The 19784-nt window shown below is 34.2% G+C and overlaps 1 long non-coding RNA gene and 1 pseudogene across 1 annotated transcript; one reads left to right on the forward strand and one right to left on the reverse strand.

Annotated features, from left to right (window-relative positions):
* Positions 1 to 2303: 2303 nt before the first annotated feature.
* Positions 2304 to 6802, reverse strand: LOC104596189 (uncharacterized). The gene is made up of 3 exons (XR_016080808.1): positions 5790 to 6802; positions 4949 to 5017; positions 2304 to 2571 (listed from the first exon to the last, which is right to left on the reverse strand). It is a non-coding gene; the product is annotated as an uncharacterized LOC104596189 (long non-coding RNA).
* Positions 6803 to 15758: 8956 nt separating this feature from the next.
* On the forward strand, positions 15759 to 16575 carry LOC104596291 (pentatricopeptide repeat-containing protein At2g41080 pseudogene; annotated as a pseudogene).
* Positions 16576 to 19784: the final 3209 nt, after the last annotated feature.

Below are 19784 nucleotides of genomic sequence, written 5' to 3' on the forward strand. Positions count from 1 at the left end.
CCTAGTTCGAAATGGGCTTAAGGCCCATTTAAGGTTATGTACTCAAAAGGCTTCCAAATTGCTGCCCAGTTGGGCTTCCTTGTATGGCGTGGGACCCAAGCATTGATCTACACATCAGCCACATGGGTTCGGCCCAGCCTTTGCTACAAGGCCTAGCCGAATACACTGTTAATGACAGTGCACCCCCTGAAACCCATCAAATGGGCTCTATGGGCCCAACACTTACACTAAGTGGTCCCTGGGCCAAGCCACCTTGTAACACCCAGGGACTGTGGGCAGATGCAAGATTAACCCATCAGGTGTTATCCTCAATGGTCTTACACTTAACCTCTCAGCCCATAATGATCATACACTGCCCGACAAGAGAGGACCTCTCCCTCGGCTGCAAGGAACAGTGTTGCACTCTCCACTTATATGGATCCCGGGAATTAAAACCTTCTTGCAAAACAATTTAGAAACCATACATACATACTTTTATATCTCATATAAAATATATTTTGCAAAACAAATCTCAACGGTTGAAATCGGCTGCCGGCAGTCTTGGTTTCCATCAGTGAGAGTGCATCCCCGATCATTACCTTTGTCCGACAAAGGGGCAGATCCTGTCACTATGATCACCCACTCAGATGAATTCTCGGACTGTCCCAACATACCTAGGTTTTGACCCCCGCTAAGGATCTCACTGATTGGTACATCAAAGACAGCCCAATCCGACACCTAGTGTAGTATCATAATCGAGTCTAGGGGTCGGGTGTAACTTTCCAGTTTTGCCCATCAATCTCCAAGGTCCAGGGCAATACTGGAAATCTGGTCCAGTTCAAAGATTCAATTAATCCTACACTGTATGTGCCTAGGGTCTCACCCTGGCAGCTGAGACAAGCCACCCCAACCGACTTGGTGGCACTACAGTGTCAGCCTTGTCAGGATAGGTCTCCCCAGACCGACCCACTGGCTGTGAACATTCTAAACTAACACGAGTCTCATTAAGTGTCCAGTTTAAGGGTATTACACAGAAACATACCAAGGGAACATGAATCAAATATGTATCTTTATTCATTTACAATAAACTCATAAAGTACATCATTCTGATTGAAGCTAAGGGCATACAAAACTGTCTAACACTCCCCGCCTCCGCTCTCCCCTGTTCCACCATCCACCAGCGATGGTTGTGCCGCTGGTGCATGCATACTGCCTCCCTCTCTATCGACTTGTACTTTCTCCCCACAAAGTTTAAAAGCAAAAAAAATCAGACCCCCAATCATATCTCAAACTCTCGACATTTTTATTTTTGAAATGGCCATTAGATTGAAATATTCGGTTTTACTCCCTCGTGCTTGAGAGCTGCAGTCAGGTGAAGGGTGAGTAATTAAATAAATTTTGATGGGTTTGTTTTGTTGAGAGAATCGATTATAGATGAGGATCTGTTGATTGTATCAGGTTGTGCTTTGGTAGCACTAGTAGTCATTGGAGAGTTAGAAGGTGTCACTGGAAGTTCGCTCATCACCTACGATCGGAGAACAGGGAACTCACAGTGGTGGTAGTAAGGGGCTATCCCTTACTTCTCACAGTGGTGGTAGTCAGCAGGGAAAAACGAGGAGAGGGAGAGAGAACGAAAGGGAAGAGATTGTAAGGGGCTATCCCTTACAAGCTGAGGTGGAGGGGGCTATCCCCGCAACTAGTTAAGGACTCCGTTTGCCGTTGCTACTAGGAAGAGATTATAAGGGTAAAATGGTGGATTTAGTCAATTGTTAGAAAGTAGGGGTAGAGTTAGTCAATTTTTTAAACTTTAAGGGTAATTTAAAAAATTTTCTTTTTATCTATTCATATGAATCAATATCCAAACCCTTTCAATCTCTTTTTTTTTAAATTGATTCTTTTTCTCTACTGAAAAAATTTATTTATTTTTCAAGTTTGCCCTTTTTATTTGTTTTTGTCATTTATAAAGTTTGTATTGTTTCTTAAACCAGCCTTAGTAGTAATTATATGGATATTTTCATGCATTTTTTAGAAGATTATATCACAAGGGTTTAATTGTAATTATATCATAAAGTTTAGGGGAGGTGATTACAATTATTAAACTTTAAAAAATATTTTAGCAATAGTCAAAAACTTTAAGGAAGGTTTTGCAATTTACCCAAAAACCAAAAAGAAAACAAAGTGTCTAAATCTCCTACCAACAAAAGACATTCCACCACCCTATCTGGCGGAACCCTTTTTTATTTTTTTTCGAGTCATGTGAGATGTATAATGTTATATCAGACTAGCGGGGTACCTCTACTTCACAAGGGCTAATGAGAGGATAATGATCTCTTGAATATAAATACTTAGAATTAATTTTGTCAATGAGTTTATAGTCAAATAAGGCAAGAGATGCAAGAAATCAAAATGAAAATGTATTGGTGTTTGTCCTATAATAATTGAATGAAGGAATACTGTATTCCCTTCCATTACAACCAGCCTAAAATGCCTGTATAATTTTAAGTTTTCCACTGTTGAATCTTCACAAAAAAGATTGGCTTGTAGAATTGAACCCATTTTTGTTTCATAACTATACTTTTCAAACCATGCCACCTGCAGCCATCACAAAATTAGCTGAATTAGTAAAAGCACAAAACCGAAGGAGAGCAAAACTCCCCATTAGTAGAAACTTTCCAATATAAATAAGGACTCCAATTATTATCTCTATCCCCCCATTACTTCTTACTTGATTGTATCAAACTCAAAACCAGAAATATGATGATAAGTTTCTCAAGAAACCGAAAATGTGCACCAAAAGAGGAAAGATCAAGTGGACATGCTAAGTGGAACCATAAAATAGCCCATTTAGTTTAATTGTTAGGGAGGATTTCAGATAAATCAAAATGAAAAGAGGCAATTTTTAACAAGATAACCACATTCTTATCCATTTATGAAATTATGAACTACCGGTCATGGTTCCACGTGAGAATATCTTCTGCTAGAAGCCAATGCCCCTCTTGCACAAAAATGGTCCATACAGTGAGTTTAAGAAATGAAAAAAAAAATTGGTAAATTAGAAAATAAAACCTAGAGTTCAAAAAAAAGGACTTAGTATGGTTTCATTGCAATCATATAAAGCAATAAAACCAAAGACAAACCTATCAAATAAATAAATAAAACTAAAGACGAAGGTGCCAATTTATCAAGTTGCTAAATTCTAGTATCAGTTATCAATTGGCTACAAAAATAAAGAGTAGTAGCAGCATCATTGTAGAAGGGAGAAAATATTTGAAAATTAGCATATAATAAAGAGGAGCTCACCATGGCCCCATGATGATCCTTAATCATACCATGTGTTCCCACATAAGTGGTATGAACAAAATCAATCAATCAATCAATTTAACACAAAGTAGTATAAATCTACCCTAAGACAATTCACTATGTTATTAAATGGAAATACCACCAATGATAGGAAATTGCTAATTAAGGCCAAAATATTAAGAAAAAAGGTTGTAAATTAACAAAAAAGAAAGCTAAAAATATTAAGTAATTGTAATAGGTATACGATCTCCATGTTTAATTTTGTGCATGTGCAAAATGCGAAACCAAATCAAATCATTGGTTAGATCTGATGAATAAACCAACCAATTTCAAGAAAAAGAAAAACAAAGTTAACATTCATAAACAGACATGATACTCCCAAGGGTAGAAATCAACATAGCAACATTCAGCTATTGAAGATTTAAGAATCTACTTAATGATGTATTAGTTAGGACCAAAAAAGGTCAAAATTGGTGAAGAATATAAAGGATTTTAGCAGCGAGCAAGGAAGGAGAAGGTAGCATAAATAACAAACTCTGTCAACAAATTCTCCAAACCTAAATCCAAGCAATGAAAAACCATCATCACCTATCCTTCCAAACAAATCTTCCATCAAGGTCACTCACTTACCTTTTTCATTTATTCTGGTTAAGATTCTATTCTTTCTTTAATCCTTCTGAAAAAACCATGTCCTGGCCAAATATAAACATGTCTCTTTTGGTACCATAACTTGGCATTCTCCCAAAAACTGCTATCAAACCCTCTCTACTCTTGATTGTGATGATACCACCCAACCTCTTTTGGTCCACTCAATAAAAAGGTCATCAACCAATGTTGATCACAGCTATCTGTGGCCTTGGGAGGGACAATTCTATTCTCTTAATTCTTGGTCATTACTGTTTTAAATCCATGTGCATCATAAAGATGGCTGATTGAGTCAGTTGGATAGAAAAGGTGATGCCTCCTCCAAAAAGAAGCCACCAAAATGTGCAACTGTTAGTGTAGCAAGACAATGGCAAGAAATAGTAAAAAGGATATTGGCCCTACAAACAACAATAAAATGAACAAAAGAAAAATAACTAATATAGGTCATAACTCATAAGTACAAATGCCAAAGAAGAAAATAGAAAGAAAATGAAAAAAAAAAAATCATCAAAAGTGCTCCCTAGAACCAACATACAGGCCTAATCAATATCAGAATTTGAATGATTATATGTCTCACATGCAAACAAGAAATTAAAAGAAGCACACAAAGTTATATAAGTGGGAAAGTAAAAGAGATTTTTCTAAATGAGGTTAGTTGTATTTTTAGTGGTGTATAAAAGATATTGTTATAAGCAATTATTGTTCTAGTGGTTCTGGTTTGGCACTATTATGTAGTTTAATATTGTATAAATATGTTGAGATGATTATTATTGCCCTCAAATAGTGGGAGGAGTTAAGTTTCTATACTCTTTTTATTGCATGTCTCCCCTTGTATTCATTTTCTGTATAATTTCTTTCTAAACCAAAGGTGTGCATCATGTTTTATCTACCCAACTTCCAAGTTTCTTCTCAACCATGTCAATCAGCCTTGGGAAAAGGTAATTACACAAACTTGTTAGTTAATGAATATCTAAACTATAAATTGGTAATGGTGGAAATATACTGTAAATGGAAAGCAATTTACCCCTAATCCACATATTTCTCTTTAGCTTAGGATAATCCACATATTTCTTGAAGCTTGTAGCTTTAACCCCTACATTTCATAGATAAAAAAAGAAGGCAGTATAAGGACTCTAAAGCAATTAAAAGGGACCGCAAATGAGAGTAATCAAGTATAGGAAGACCCCTAGGAAAGGTCTAGAATGAACCTTATACTGAGAAATAAGGTAATTGTGGCTTGTTTATGCTTTTCCTATTTATAACATTTTTTATCAATATTTTCTTGATTATAACATTTTTTATCAATATTTTCTTGATTATAACATCCATGGATGAAGATGGGTTCCATAAAGGAATATTCCTTAAACACATTGAAATCTCAAAAGTTAGAGATCCATAAGCAAAAGTAGTCATACTCCTTTCTTCATTTGGAACAAAAAAAAAAAGCTTTTCCAAAGCCACTTAATCAGATCCAATGGTAGACCTTAAAATAGGACAGGAATTAAGGATATGACAAAGATATGAAGATATCCCTTTGGAGATCATTAGTCAAAGCCCAAGGTTAGTGCTACGGGCCATCTAATAGTCAAGATGTTTGGAGGTAAATTGCACAGCAACAACTTGAATCGTAGATGCTTCATTTAACATGAAATCACTCTACTATTAAATGAAAAAGTCAGATAAATTGAAGTATTTAGATGTGAAATCACTCATTGGTTAGAAATTAAATACTCAAAAGAGGAAAGAAGCAAATAAATTGACAATGAATTTATAAAATGAAAAAAGAAAAATTGACAAATAGAGAATAAAGAGCAATGAAAATATGAGACAATAAAACAATTGCAATTGCTAATTGCAAACCTTACCTCATCAATTTTTGTTTTGTATAGTACACCAATAGTAGGAACCTTAAAACGTATAAACACACAAACAAAATGGAACCTACATGCACAAAACCAAGGGAATACAATAAATAAATGTAACAAGATGCACAATAAGGACAGAAATATATTACCTCATCAATTCTTGTTTGAATTAAAAATGAAAACTTTCAACCAAACCCAAAAAGACATGAATGATTCAATCCCAAAAAGTAAGTAAAGAAATACATTCTTTTAGAATAATTCTGGTAGCAAGTAGCACAAAGAAACACAAAGCGCCACCAAAAGGAAAAAAGAAAAACAAATTGACTAAACAAATTAGTCGTGGATTGAGCTCTCTCAATCCCGCTCATTCTTTGGCCCCATACATAGCGCTAGATTTGGCTCCATACATATTCAATCTTGCCATGCGAGAGTGAAACATTGGAAGTGGAAGGAAATCAATAAAGGAGAGAAAAGTCAAGCAAAATATCAGAGATAAATCGAGAAGAAACTCATATAATAAAAAATGAAAATAGAAATCCTATCAGAGACAACCTATCTGAAAATCAAAAACAGGAAAAAAAAAGGGATTAAAGGTTGAAACCCTATCTGAGATCGAAACCCATATGATTAAAACCAATGCAAAAGAGGAGAAGATAGGGTGGCAAAGCAAAGAAATAGATGGAGAGAAAGAAAGGTTAACGGTAAGCTGGGGCCATTAGGAGTCTGATGAGAGAGATGGAAGAGGTTAGTGTTAGAGTTCCCTTGCGATAAGTTAAGTAGAGAGAGAGAGGGGGGGTTTCTAGAAGAGAGACAGGGTGGGAGAGGTAGGAAAAGAAGCCAGGCCGAGAGAGAAAGAAGGGTAAAGTCATACATTGGGATAGGGTATCACGTGTGTAAACAATGATTGACCTCGCACGCACACTTTAGGCTTAGTTTGGAATTGCCAAATAGATCTCTTGGACGAGGGAAACAGGGAAATCTCATGGAGTTTTAGGATCTTAGTGAGACAGGCACAAATCCTAGGCAATAGTTGAATAGCTGATCCAAGTGGGTGCCTAGGAATACAAATGTTTTGGCTGACACCTTAGTGAAAGTAGGGGCTATAAGGGAAAGTCTTGTTTGGGGATTACCTGAGTTGGGGATGAACTTGGAACTTCTCTAAGTTGGGAAAGAAATGGTATAAACTATTTGATGTGTTTATTCTCTTTCTTTACATCCATCTGCTTATATTATTTGTTTATCTCCTTTATTGGATAGTAAACTGTTTGATGTGTTTATTCTCTTTCTTTATACCCATCTACTTATATTCTTTGTTTCTCTACTTTATTGGATAATCACCTATAACAATAGTAGGACACTTGCAGCATTGTTTCTTTGTTCTCATATTCATCTGTGACATGTTCAACAAAGAGAAACTTATAGCACAAATCTAGAAACAATGGGTTTCATTTACTGAAAGGAGTGAAATCTGCAGCAATGCATTATTAGACCTTGAAACTCCTATTATAATTGTTGAACAAACAATATTTTAATGGTGGAAACACTGGGAACACTAATGATAGTGTTGTTTCATGTTTTTAGCATGTTGATAACACACTTGCAAGCACTAATTTCTTGTCTTTTTGCATGCTTGGTGTATGATGCAGAAAATAAAAATGATTCAATAATATTTTAGTAAAAAAGAAAATGAGATATAATAGTAATAGGAAAATTGGATTGTACAAATGGCATGGGACACCAAAATATGAAAATACAAAGAGGAATCCATTCAAGTGTCATTAATAGGCTAGAGACTTTTTTGTTTTATAGGCCACAACCATGTATGTTGCCTATGTCCTTATTTACTAATAAAAAATACAATAATCATCAATTTTTCCATCAAGCATTTCATCAAAGAAAAAAAAAGATACAAGGATGAGGGAAAATATAATAAAAATAGTATATGTAACAGAAGTCAAAAGGGAAACTTTATTAGCATTTAGACTTATACTGTTTACACAGTTAGTTAATCAGGGGTAAAATTAGTAGTTTGAGGTTGTTGATGAGCATGAGAATCTAAATATGCCATTTAGGCTCTGTTTGGTTAAAATAATAGAGAGTAGCAAGAAATTGAGGAGAGAAAGTTGTTAAAAAGTTTATCTTTTATTTTCTATCAAACCCAACATTTCTTTGTTTAGCTACCTTATCCACAGCACACATTAACATTTTTGTCAAACCATAGGGGGGGCCAACCCCTAGTTCCTCCCCTACTTCCTCCCACCTCCATACTCTTTTATATAAATTGGTAGATCATTATTTACTTCTTAGGCTCATTTTGGAATTGCCAAATAGTAATCTCTTGGATGAGGGAAACAGGGAAATCTCATGGAGTTTCAGGATCTTAGTGAGACAAGCACAAATCCTAGGTAGTAGTTGAATAGCTGATCTAAGTGGGTGCCTGGGAATGCAAATGTTTTGGCTGACACCTTAGCGAAAGCAGGGGCTATAAGGGAAAGTCTTGTCTAGGGATTACCTAAGATGGGGATAAACTTGTAATTTCTCTAAGTTGGGAAAGGAATGATATAAATTGTTTGATGTGTTTATTCTCTTTCTTTATATTCATCTGCTTATATTCTTTGTTTCTCTCCTTTATTGGATAGTAAACTGTTTGATGTGTTTATTCTCTTTTTTTATATCCATCTGCTTATATTCTTTATTTCTCTCCTTTATTGGATGGTCACCTATAACTTATTCAATAGTCGGACACTTGCAGCATTGTTTCTTTGTTCTCATAGTCATCTGTTTATATTCTGGTCATCTAGCAAAATTTACAAGCCTGAATTTCACTCATTTTAGAAGATAATTGGAACCCATCTTATGCAATTCACAGGAACCATTTTGTACCAATTTATGATTTAGCTTTAGACTCATTGTTCGTGTAATGATTATGCATACAAGACATAGCCCACTACAAGAATTTTTTATTATATGGGCATTACTTGAACATAATTTAGAGGAATTTTATGAATGCCTCATAGTGACAGATCATGTCTGATCATAACCAGATACTATCAAGCAGTGGGGCACACTACATCGAAGTCCCAAGTGGAAAAGCAATTTCATGGAAAATAGAAACTCCCAAAAACTAATTCTTACACATCTCCAAAGCTTATGCCCAATAGAAAAACATCAGTAGACAGAATATCTAAGACAACTAAAATCCTACAATCAAGTTCACAATATGGCACTAAAAATGCAATAGAGAAGTAATGAAAATGATGTTTGAACTAAATTGGAAAATCATTGCTCATATTTTCACCAAAAATGGCTCAACTTATATATAAGTAGATTTAATATAAATTACATGCAAGCACATAAATTCATTATGATAAGAGTTCTATTTACTTATTTATGGTTTCTTCCAAAACATTGGCCTCTTCTCTTTTTCTTCTCACATGTTATCCTTATTCGACAATGAAACTTCTTGAAGCTTGTATTCCTAAGATTCTCTTCAAGAAAATTATTCTATTGGTCAGGTATGAAAATTGTTGCTACTAAAGTTATGCTTTATATAAAAGAAAATTACATAATTCTTCTGAAAGTTAGTTTCACACATGAAAAACACTAGTAGCCTGTTTTATTACTCTTACTCTAGAGACTCTTCAATGAAAAACCATGTTAATGTGCACGGAAGTGTCAATTCCAAGTAGAGATAATAAACATCGTATCTTTACTCCAATTAGTGAGAATGGACACTATACCTTTACATAAATAGGAAATTAGCAAATTATAGCTTGTTGCATGCATGGAGAGAGTTATAGCAATATCAGAATGTTGTAAAGTTAGTTGTACTTATATGGCTTCATAAGACATATAACAGATTTGAACGAATATATTTACCTATGAACTCTTCAACAGAGATGCTATTACTATTTAATATTAACAACTATCAGAAGTACCTTAAATTATAAAAAAACCCTTTTAATCAACAATTAAAGAATGCTTTTCAACTGTTACTTTTAAAAACTTATATCTACTTCAATAGTCGCAGGGAAGTTTTCATATAGCCATTGATAATTTACTAATATTATTTCTACATCTAATTAACTATCATACAAAGGAATAATCTATTGCTAATTAGGAACAAACATCAAGTTAATGTTTTATTGACAGATGAGAAAAACTCTTAATACCATCCATAACTACAATGGGCCTCAATAATATTCCAGTAAAAAAAGAAAATGGGATATAATAGTAATAGGAAAATTGGATTGTACAAATGGCATGGGACACAAAAATATGAAAATACAAAGAAGAATCCATTCAACTGTCATTAATAGGTTGGAAACTTTTTTGTTTTACAGTCCACAACCATGCATGTTGTCTATGTATGGCGATTGCCACTAGAAAGATGGAGTTTTAGCGGCAGCCCACTCTCTCTCGCCCGCTAAAAATACCCATGCTTCTCCCGCCCTCTCTTTCTCTCTCTCAATCATCCCTCTCTCTCTCTCTCTGTTTCTCACTCAGTCGTCTCTCTCCTTTTCTCTCTCTCAGTCATTCGTTCCTCTCTCGCTCTCCCTCGCTCTCAGTCATTCCTCTCTCTTAGTATGGTAATAGGTTTAATGATTCTTCTGGGAAGTTAGATTTCTCCGCTTAGTTCAAGCCCATCAAATTTTGATTGAGACATAAAAACATTTTTACCATATACTCCAAGTAAGTCGAAACGAAAAAACACCAATTGTTTAGTTTATCCTATTTTGGGAACTAAACAAGGTTGTTTTCTTCATCCCAGATTAACCTCACTAATCCTCTATTTTCTCCTTTTTGTTTGTCTGATTATCTTATAATTAATGAAAGAAGAATCTATTTGGTTACACTGTTGTTCAAAAGCTTTGTTCGAGAGCTCAAGGAGATGAGGGACAAGATTTCATGCAAGTCGAGGAGAGGAAGAGAAGGAAAGGATGTGGGTAGCCACAAGATATCGCATATTAGCCCTAATGTGTCAAGTTCCAAACGGATTTGATTAAACAGGGCACGTGGACTAACCTACCTCCGGAGTTACTTATGGATGTGATCCAGAGAGTGGAGGATAACAAAACATTGTGGCCTGCGAGGAGAAGCGCCGTTGTTTGTGCGTTTGTTTGTAGTTCGTGGAGAGAGATTGCAAAAGAGATTTCAAGACTCCTGAGCAATGTGGAAAGATTACCTTCCCTATCTCATTAAAGTAGGTTTTTACGCCTCTCTCTCTCTCTAGATAATATTCTTTTGTTCTCTATTTTCTCTACTACTTTTCTTTTTTTTTTTGTTGTCATTGCTTCAACTTTGAATAGCCTAAGTCCCATGATTCGCCCATTCAGTGCTTTATAAGGAGGGACAAATCAACTTCTACTTATTGGCTCTATCTTGGTCTTTGCCCTGGTATATGCTTTATTTTGCAAATTTCTTCATCTCTTAAGACATTATTTTTATTGTCGTATTATATTTATTTTACTGGTCATTGTTTGAAACTTTGAATTGCTTATCCAACAAAAATTTCAACTTAATTAATTCAATATTGCTTGGGTGATTATTTCTACAGCTTTAGTGCACCCACGCTTGCCTTGCTCATGTGCCAATTAGGTGTCTGGTTCCATTTTCCCCTTGTTTGTTAGACTAGAAAAATAAAATATCAAGACAATCTTTGTTTTGTTTTTAGAGCCCTAATTTATATGTTTGGGGGTGAAAAAAATATGAATTCAGCATAATTTGATTCTCTTAGAGGTGAATATTTGGGCATAAAAGCAAAAAACCAATGTTCATTCATATAACATTTTTTCCCTTTCTAAGAAATTAAAAAGTTCTTGTCTTGAATACTTGATCTTTTGTTGCTTCTATGTTTTTGATGAATGGTAGCAATGAATGCCACAGTGCAACACACACTGAATTGAGTTCCCAAAGACATGCTGAGACCCATTAAAAAAACAGTTTTCTTTTGCCCTCTGACTAAGGATGTGCCTTCATCAGACCCCTAAAATAGTTATTATTAATCAAACTTGATTATTTCTAAAATATAAATTAGAATCTAGATCATTTAGAGATCAATAGAACCTAATCATAAATAGCTTGTTTTGACCACCATTAAACTATAATTTTGAATTTAGCTTGATACTATCTTAGTGATCTGTGAAAACTAACAAATCTAACTTGATAGAATAGTTACTGGTTAAGTTGGATCTTAAAATTGGTTACAAGACAACAACTCTTAATTTTCCTTAAGTTGTAGATACCTTCATTTTGTAAGTAAAAGAAAAAAGCTCTAAAGCAAAATTTGCATTTGTTGCTATGATACTTGGATATCTGTACAAGGGAGCCACATCGTATTAGATACTTAAACTTTAAATGATATTTGTATCCAATACCATATACATCCATGTCCTCACCGAATCTGAGTAACATAACCTTGTTGGCCATAACAAATAGTCCTATATACTAGTGCCTCACAAACTCCAAAATGAATATGGTAGCTTAATTTTGCTTTGAAGATTGCCTAAAAGTCTACATTTACAAACACAAGAAGTATGTAGGTGGAGTCTAATTAGGCTGATATGATTCATTTAAGATTTACTATGTTAGCATTGCTACTTTCCCATTAGTTCCAGAGATTTCTTATTGGGATCCAATTGTTTTTTGTGTAGGGATCCAAAATGTTAGCATTTCTTATTGGAAAGAAATATCTTGATGTGTATGACACCTAGATATTATACCTCTATAAAAATATATGCACATGGTAGAAATTTAATTAAATATGACAAGACATAAGTGTTAGAGACAATTAGCTTCAAAAACTAGATATAAACACAAGATATAAGCATATAATGTGGGATACATATACTCATTTTTGTGTTTAGAACTTTTTGGAAATGGAGAATTGTATCCCTATTTCCGATATCCACATTTGTATCTAAGCACCATAGGTTTCAATGTGCTTTTTGTGTAAGGCAAGTTAAGGTGACATGCACTTCTGGATTCTTAAACTCTATAGTTAGACGTTTAGTGTTTCTAACATAAAGTTGAAGGTTTAATAAAAAATATGGAAGAGAAACAAGGCAATGCATGCTCGGCAATCTGACAAGGCAAGATAGAGAAACAATGACTTTCTAACATTATTGTAGGAAAAATGACATTCATTGTATAAATTAACTATTAACCTATGTAAAATAAGGAGAAAAAGAAAATGTCATAGAAATTTTCTCCAATAATCAATGGAGTGTCTGAGTTTGACACATGTCCTCTATGGACACTTCATTCATTTAAGAGAGTCCATGCAACATTGATTTTGGCACAAGCTTCATGAGACTGAAGTTTGTGGTGTTTGGATTGGTGGTAATAGGGAACCTAGGTGGTTAAATCCAAATATGATTGAAGATTTTGTGTGGTAACAATAGGCTGAAACTTAGTCACTAGATTAGAAAGAAGATAGAAAGCAAAAAGCATTAGTGTTATTTTTTTGTTTATTAGGAAAGTTTGAGTCAAATAATAGTTGATTACTATGATTCAAAGTTTCAAACATAGTCTAATAGTTAATCAGTCAAAAATCTCCTTTTTGGTTTGAGAATTATATAAAATGGATATCTGGATTTTAGGAAATGAAGAGTCATTTCCCTATTTCTCATTTTTGTGTTGGTTTTAGTATCTAGGAATCATAGATCAGCCATCTTTCCTTGTAAAATTTTTTATCATCCTCGACTTTGGGTGGGTTTGGAACTAGTCATGCTCCCTTGCTTGCTAGATGCATTTTCAAGTTTTCTATTCTTATTAAGTTGTTGATTGACTATTGCAAATAATCCCCTTTTAGATAGAACTAGCCTTAGTGGTAAGCACAATTCTATCTGCGCTAGAGATTGTTATAAAAAATATCTGGCCTACATCAACCATAAATGCAAACTGAAAGATTGAGTAGTGGTTGTGGATCATGTCCACTTGATGGCTAGGATAGGGTTAAAAATTAAAGAGTCTGATTGTGGGCCATAGGCATTTGAAAGTAATTATGGACCATTAATTCACTATTAGACTCGTTATTTATTTGGCAAAAGAGAACCACTAGAGAAACATTAGGATACATAATCACGCCCGTCTTACATGTGTCAAAATGTCTCAAAAGTCAGTCACTTCCATGTGAGTGAAGACTTTAGAATTATTGGTATGGTTGCCGAAAGTCATTTATGATTGGGAATTGGACTGTAGTCAAATTTGTTAGTAACTACAGAGTTGGTATGACTTTGTTAATGTTATTTTTCTCATCACTAACAGAGCAACCATTTGTATATGGATAAGGTTTGTTGTTAACATTAGCAAAGCTGAGAAGAATAATATGGAGCAAGAGAAGAATTTTTCTTTTTAGGATATGAAACCTTTCATGAGACTATAGTACAAATAATTGGTGGTGGAGAGATGTTTAAGCATGGCAATCTTTTCAAACAACATTGAGCATGTCAAGAGAAGAATTTTTTAAGATCTTTCACTGTCTATATTAAAATATGATTTTGAAGAAGGGGTGGAATTAAAAGCAGAGGGTTATTGTCGTCTATGATTACTGATAACTGAAGTAGGTTCTTTTAGAGCTGAGGATGAAAATCCTCAGAATATCCACTCACTTGAAACTCACTGCTTATATTGCTACTTGTCAGTTCTTTTGAATTTTGAAAATATGGAATTATCAATAATGTGGTATATGCCACCCTAATATTCAAACTTGACATAAATAGTATTAAATTACCACATTAATAATCTGAATCTGGAAATTGAATTCATGTTAGTCTACTCTTCTAAAGAAGAAGTTGTGCTTCTTTTCAATGTTAATTAGTGTTTCTTATCAATAACAAGACTGAAGGAGTTCATTATTATAGGGAATGTACCTAGGTTCATCTAGATTCTCAGAGGCAGATCTAGACTGGAAACTTAAAACTAGAGGTTAGCAAAAACATGGAATTATCAATAATAAAGTATGGTGATCAAAATAATCCTCCTTCCCCTTGGGTGTTGCCCCTAGAGGAACTCATCCTTCTCTACTCCTTTCCTAGCCATCTTATCTGTACAGAAATGGCTTATTGAGTGGTCCATTGGTATAAGATACTCTCTTTGGAAGCCAAAGATCTAACCTCTGAGAAAATGATGTTGAGTTGACATGGGCACCTGCAATGCTTCCAACTTATTATTTAATGAAACTGGTAAGTGTGTTATTTTATTATTTTTATTGATAACATTGATTATGGTTCATTGATAATGTAGGGGTTTTCTATGATTGGGCAACAGAGTGCACTGATATATCTCACAAATGACATTGCATAGAGTGATTTCTATCTCAATAATAGTCATGTTTCTGTTGCTAGGAGCTATCAATTTGGTCAAGTATCCACTAAAAAAGTGATTATTATATTGTATAATCACTGCTCTTTTGTTTTTTTTTTATTTATATAATGTTTAGATATTGCATAGTTTTTTTTTCCCTTGATTCTTCTAAAACACACTCCATCACCACCTCATGAATGAAACCTCACTTGATAATTTTGTTTAGGTAATTTTTATGCTATCAATTTGTTAATATATATCATTTTACTTAAAATATTTTATGATATACATTTCTAATCTACGATTTTCCCCATTGATTTGTAGATTATATAGATGGAAGACCAATTTTATTCATGAAGGATGTGAGTGAGTAAGAAATAATCTTCTTCTTCTTCTTCTTCTTCTTCTTTTTGATGTGAACCTTGTTTTAATTTAGTATTTTGATGAAGGGTCCCTAATTGCAACATTCTCTTGAATATATTTGACTACCAGGGAAGGCTCATAAAGTGCATAAGCAAGCCTTTACTAAGATTCCTCTGCTTATTTTCCCAACATAATAAAGGTCCATGCATCACAATTTGTCACTTTCGTCCACAGACACTTCTAAAAGTATTGTCAAGTCTAGAGATGAATTCATAGACCTTACTTGCAATGGAATGTTGAATGAGGTTTGAAAAATTCAATGTGATGCCTAGGAAGAACATCATGACATCAAACATTTTGATTAGTGGGTTTATACAAAGTGGTGATTTGGAAACTGTTTGGAAGTTGTTTGAAGAAATGCCTAAAAGAAAACCTCATGACATGGAATGCAATGATTACTGGACTCTTATAGTTTGAATTCAACAAAGAGGCATTGGGTTTGTTATCTCAAATGCATGAGATTGGATTTTGACTTGATGAGTTTACTCTAGGTAGTATTCTTAGAGGTTGCGCTGATCTAAAAGCACTTATTCCTGGAAAGCAGATCCATTGCTACATAATGAAGTCTGGGTTTAATGGCAATTTGGTTATTGGAAGTTCTCTGGCTCATATGTACATGAAATGTGGGTTTGTGGAAGAAGGGGAAAGAGTTATAAAGAGAATGCATGTTCATAATGTTGTTGCCTACAATACCCTCATAACTGGCAGGGCACAAAATGGGTGCTCCGAGGAAGCCATGGATCAGTATAATCTTATTAAAATTGCAGGATTCAGGCCAGACAAAATTATCTTTGTTAGTGTTATCAGTTCATGTTCAGAATTGGCAACACTTGGACAAGGGCAGTAGATTCATGCTAAAGCTATTAAGTCTGGAGATGTTTTGGTAGTATCCATCTTCAGTTCATTGATTAACATGTACTCAAGGTGTGGGTGTTTGGAAGACTCTATAAGGGCCTTTTAGGAATGTGAAGATGTAGATGTTGTTTTGTGGAGTAGTTCATTATTTGTAATTGAAATATTCAAGTCTAATTATGTATTTGTGATTCAAATATTTTGAATAGAGAATATTTTTTTAAATTTTATTTGTAATTGATGTTTATTTATTTTTGTATTTTATTTCTATTTAAATGAATATAGAGAAAAGAATAGGAAATTTGAAGAAAATTAGAAAACAAGGTTATTTGAAATATATATATACTTTTAGCAGCAGTCGCGACTACCGCTAAAAAGACTTCTAGCAGCCGCGAAAACTGCTGCTAGAATGCTTTAGCAACAGTTGTTTTAGTGGCAGTTTGTCGACTGTCAATAAAGTCTCTAGCAGCAGTTTTAAGGACTTTTGGCGAAAATACAATAATCATCAATTTTCCATCAAGCATTTCATCAAAGAAAAAAGATACGAGGATGAGGGAAAATATAAAACAAAAATTAGTATATGTAACAGAAGGCCAAAGGGAAACTTTATTATCACTTAGATTTATATTGTTTACACAGTTAATCAGGGATAAAATTATTAGTTTGAGGTTGTTGATGAGCATGAGAATCCAAATATGCCATTTAGGCTCTATTTGGTTAAAATAATAGAGAGTAGTAGAAAATTGAGGAGAGAAAGTTGTTAAAGGTTTCTCTTTCATTTTCTATCAAACCCAACATTTCTTTGTTTAGCTACCTTATCTTGATATTTTTCCACACCTGTATTGACTTGAAGTCATGGTGCAACTTGTTTTTTTCCTCACAATCAGTACCTAAGTTTTATCATATATACATAACATGGAAGATATACATTAATATCTTCCACTAGTGGACACAAATCACCAATGAAGAAAGTAAATAGATTGGGGGATTCTCCCTAGCTAGCCCTTTTCTAAAAATTATGAAAATGTAGAAAATAAAAATGATGCAATAACGAGAAGAACCTGGAGTAAAAGGTAGAAGAACCCAGGCAACAACAAAAAGAACCTGGCACAAAAAAATAAACAAGTCAACACATAGTTCAATATCAGTACAAAAAAAAAACTTGGTTTGAAGTAAATAAAGCAAAAGAACAAACATACAAACACCAGGCAAGAACAAAAAACAATAGAAAATAAAATGAGAAGAACACCCAAGTGACAAGAAGCAATATATATATATATATATATAAAGATCAACATGCCAATACATCTGCCCAAGAGAAGAAGTGATTATGGATGTCGAAGAGAAGAAATGATTATGAGTAGAAATATCTAGCCACAATCGAGCATGCAAGTGACAAAGAGAAACAATCAAACACAATCGAGTGCTATTAGAAACATTGACGAAGAGACAGATTAATCCCAGTAGCAGGCAAGTGATGGATTAACCCCAGTCGAGCAATGACGGGAGATCTACGAGGCAGCATGCATTACACGTGTAATGCATGTTGCCTCGGATTTCTTTTGGGTTGTCAAATTTTGTCATTCGTTTTATCGTGCAAGGTAGCTTTCCTTCGAGTCATCAGATTTCTTCCTCGAATGGCAAAATAGAGCCATCCTTGAATGGCAAAACATGGATAAAGAGACCTTCTTCCTTGAAGGTCGTCGGAAACAACAAGGAAACTTGAAGCTTGTCGTTCTCCCGTTCTCCCTTTCTCCCTTGAAGTTTATTGGACTCTCTTGGAGGGCAAAAGACACCTTCCTTGAAGGTTGGCATTTTCCCATTCTTCCCTTGAAGGTTGCCATTCTTCTTGAACTCGAAGGTCGTTTCACAGACTCGAAGGTTGCTCATGAACCCTTACCCTTGGACGAAAGTCAGGGCCGAAAGTCTCTCTATATGCTCTGTTTTACACGTACAAAACATTTGCACGTGAGATGTGAAATCTATTCGCATAAGTAGATTCTGTTTTCTGAATAGGGAATGCACCCATTCCATAATATATATATATATATATATATTGAGAGAGAGAGAGATTAATAGGGTGTTGGAATGTATTTTAGGAGATAAAATTAGATATTATACTTTGAGCATCATACATTTCTCCTAACAAAAAATAGTTAAGTTTCAGAAATGATAAGAATATAAGTTGAACGATCATATACTAAATTAAAATATTAAAATGATAAAAGTCCAAATGTGCATAAAATAGAAATTTATTAATGGCAATTTTAGATTTTTTATTTTGAGTATTAAATAAAAGGGAAAATTGCATTTTAGTACCAAGTACTTTGGGTTTAGTCTCACTTTGGCCCCCAAACTTCAAAACATGCCAATTCAATACCTAAACTTCCAAAGCATGCCAATTTAGTACAAAAGTGTTACTTGTTGTTAAGTGACATGTGAAAAGAAACAAATGTCCTTTGGGTGTCATCTAATTTTCTTTACCAACCATCCAAATGCCCAAATAGCCAATAGAGAAAAGTAATTTGTCAAAAATCAATCTATTGTTTTGGTTCAATCTTGATTCCTAATGAGGAAGATGACGAACAATGTCAAAGGGTAATTTTGACATTTTCATAAGTTTTAAGTCACACATGTCATCACATGATAGAGAAAACTCGCACATTGCTAGCAGTAGGGACTAAATTGGCGCATTTTTTAAGTTTAGGTACTAGATTTGCACATTTTGACGTTTGAGAACCAAAGTGAGGCTAGGTCCAAAGTACAAGGTACTATTTGCAATTCTCCCTAAATAAAATAATAACTATTCAGCTAACAATTATAAACCTTTTAAATTAGAAGTTTCAAAATTCAAAGTTAAGAAATTATTCAAACAACCAATCATAATGTTTTAGATTAAAAAATGCTGTTAGATTATTCAAACAAGAGCAGGCTCTCTTCATGAAATTTTATTGTTGATAGAGTGAAGCCAAAACTGAAAGGGTGAAAAGCCGGTGTCCTCTCTCATATTGGTAAATCTACACTTATAAAGTCCATCATCAGCTCTTTACCTCTACATCACATGTATATTCCACTATCAATTTGCAAAGAGATCAATGCCATTTGTAGAGACTTTTGGTGGGGAAAGAAGAAAGGTTCAAGTAAAATCTATTTAAAGGTATAGAATTCATTGCTTAAGCCTCTAGAGAATGGTGTAATCTTGGTTCCTAATGCCCAGCATTAGTTAATAAAGCCCTTACAATGAAACTAGAATGGCAATTTTTAAAGGAAAATACTACATTATGGGCCCTAGTTTTGAGAGATAAATACACACAAAAAAGATCTTTTTGGTGCCAACAACATAAACCCACTCATTCTCCTCTCTAGACATGTCTTCTTGATTGCAAATATGGCTGGTATCTAATGAATATTGAT

The sequence above is a fragment of the Nelumbo nucifera genome, chromosome 1, assembly GCF_055504915.1.
Source record: "Nelumbo nucifera cultivar China Antique chromosome 1, China Antique-T2T, whole genome shotgun sequence".
NCBI lineage: Eukaryota > Viridiplantae > Streptophyta > Magnoliopsida > Proteales > Nelumbonaceae > Nelumbo > Nelumbo nucifera.